This window comes from Erinaceus europaeus, chromosome 16, assembly GCF_950295315.1.
Source record: "Erinaceus europaeus chromosome 16, mEriEur2.1, whole genome shotgun sequence".
NCBI lineage: Eukaryota > Metazoa > Chordata > Mammalia > Eulipotyphla > Erinaceidae > Erinaceus > Erinaceus europaeus.
This window is the reverse complement of record NC_080177.1, coordinates 27,262,170-27,263,714: the sequence shown is the minus strand read 5'-3', so window position 1 is coordinate 27,263,714 and position 1,545 is coordinate 27,262,170. Positions and strand designations below refer to the sequence as shown.

The 1,545-nt window shown below is 42.5% G+C and overlaps 1 long non-coding RNA gene across 1 annotated transcript in view; it reads left to right on the top strand.

Moving 5' to 3' along the window:
• LOC132533332 (uncharacterized) overlaps positions 1-1,240 on the top strand; it is a 408,100-nt gene extending 406,860 nt beyond the window's left edge. The window contains exon 5 of the long non-coding RNA XR_009545210.1: positions 1,151-1,240. This is a non-coding gene — a long non-coding RNA (uncharacterized LOC132533332). The remainder of the gene's footprint in view (positions 1-1,150) is intronic.
• Positions 1,241-1,545: the final 305 nt, after the last annotated feature.

Genomic DNA, 1,545 nt, shown 5'->3' with positions numbered 1-1,545 from the left:
GCTTCAGCACTTGGTGATTTCTGGTATTGAGAGGCTCTGTTTTACTTCATTTCTTACTCTTGGATAGCAAGCATTTTCACTATCTCCTAACCTCCATTCTTTATTTGTATTGATTTTAGTTAATTCCAAACACAGTCTCCATAGTCAGATCATTATTTTGTACCATTATGTGTGTTAAGTCTTGTTTTTCAAACGAGGAGCAAGCTCACGTAGGCGAGAGATACCTTAGTCTTGAGAAATCTGTCCAGGTAACTTGTATAGGAGACAACAGTTGAAAGGTTGAGCTGAAAGGTTTTCTGGAAATCCAGTTCTATAAACCTATTTAAATATTTATGTCAACAGGCCCTAAGGAAGACTTTTAGAGCTTTCCAATATAATGCTACTCAGTACAAAGTGTCATTATGACTTAAAGGGAAACAAATCCCAATGTGTCTTTTGTAATACTAATTTGCCCAGGCCTCTTCAACTGGCAGGTTGAGTGGGATTGTAATACTGTAGAAGTCATTTGTTCATATGCATTTTAGCCTTTGAAAGTGCCCCTCTCTATCAGGAACAACAAAATAGACCCCTTTGTGGGCCCCCATAGGACCTTGCCCTCAACCTGGATCAACAATGGTAGAGAATGATCCATCCTCCAAAGGGAGGATAACAACATACTCTATGATACACCTGAGGAAGATGGGTCGATACTGGGGCAGCATGGAATGTCCCTACTCATGACCAGAGAACGTGAGCTCAGATCTAGAGGGATGTAGAGGTCACAAAGGCTCCTAAGCTAATTATGGGCCCCAGATCACATCAAATTGATGGAGTTTACAGTAATATTTATACCCCTTTCCCATATTAAGGAGCTAATCTCTTCCCTGATGCAGCTTTCTGGTCCTTTTCCCAGCCATGACATCATCTCCCCAGACAATAACTAGGATTCACCTGCATATAAGATTTCAGGCTCAGGCAAAAACAAACAAACAAACAAACAACCACTAGTATAGTTACAAGCCCTTTGAAATACAACTAAAATATGCCTGCTAGCTATCTACAAAATGGAAGACACCCCCCACCCCCCAACGCTTCACCTGCACTATTCCAGCCTTTAGGTCCATAATTGTCCAACAGTTAGTTTGGCTTTGTATATTAACTCTCTTTTCAGCCACCAGGTTCCAGATGCTAGCAGGCTGTGACCAGACTTCCCTGGACAGACAACCCCACCAATGTGCCTTGGAGCTCCGCTTCCCCAGAGCCCTTCCCCACTAGGGAAAGAGAGAGAGAGGCTGGGATGGATCGACTTGTCAATGCCCATGTTCAGCGGGGAAGCAATTACAGAAGCCAGACCTTCCACCTTCTGCATCTCACAATGATCTTGGGTCCATACTCCCAGAGGGTTAGAGAATAGGAAAGCTATCAGTGGAGGAGTTGGTATACGAAGGTCTGGTGGTGGAAATTGTGTGAAGCTGTACCGCTCTTACCCTATGGTTTTGTTAATGTTTCCTTTTTATAAATAAAAAATAAAAAAAAGAAGAAGAAGAAAGTGCCCCTCTCATGTTT